Genomic DNA, 1090 nt, shown 5'->3' on the forward strand with positions numbered 1-1090 from the left:
TATGCACCCAGAAAGGGAAGTCCTATGGGTTGGCATCTGGTGAGTAGGGGCCTCATTTTCTTTGAACAGAAAAGCAAGTTGCCCTTCAACCACATCTGGACTTTTTTGGACGCATGTGCACCCGTACCATTCTGCTGAAACACCACGTTCATGTCCAACTGTCTTCGTTGGTTTCTTGTTCTTGTCCAAAAGTGCACGGACCAAAATTTGTTGGTCACGTTCAGATGGCATTTTCTCGACTTCTAAGACACTTAAGTAAATCTAGTTATCTAGGACCCGTTAATTTTTCGAATATAGATTAATAAATTGGCAGTGGTAGCTAATCACATTAAAAGTCGTTAAGTGATTATTTCTTGGCCGATATTTCGGTCTAGACCACCATTTCAGTCAGTAGACCTAAATTTAATCTTTATCAACAAATTTATGATTAATGCAAGATTAAAAACTTGCAGGAAGGATTTAAATGAATGAAATGATTTTCAATTTATTCAATACAGTCTAAATATACTACTCATTAAATTGAACAATAATTTATTTTTGAGCCCTTGCACAGTAGACATGAAAAGGTACAGTTTTTTGCACCATAAACTAGCATAGTTAATTGAATTTCTTCGTAATAAAGATGTTTCATTTTAATATGATTATTTTCGATGTAAAGCACAAAAATTTCATAGAAAACTTTTTGAACATTGACAAGATTTTTTGGAGCAATGAATCCTTTTTGTTGAAGATAGTAGATCACACACTGACATTTTCCAACAGGAATTCCGACTTTCTCTAAGTGTTTACAATTTGAGGTCCTCAGAGTTTTTGCAATTTGATTAAATAGAAGGCGGCCTAGTGTCTATTCTTTTACATAAAACAGTCCTTATGGAATTACCATCCAATATGAATCGTTCACAGATTAAAAATAGCTAATTCAACCAATCAACGTTCTCAACACTGATTAGAAAAAAAGAAACAAATACAGCTGACAGTGATATCAAAGTATATTTTTATGTTAGGGAGGTAACGCCGGGATAGATGTATTAACTAAAAATAAAAAATGTCAATATATTTTTTTAATATAATGTCAAAGGAATGTTGTCTT

Source organism: Lepeophtheirus salmonis, chromosome 14, assembly GCF_016086655.4.
Source record: "Lepeophtheirus salmonis chromosome 14, UVic_Lsal_1.4, whole genome shotgun sequence".
Lineage (NCBI taxonomy): Eukaryota > Metazoa > Arthropoda > Copepoda > Siphonostomatoida > Caligidae > Lepeophtheirus > Lepeophtheirus salmonis.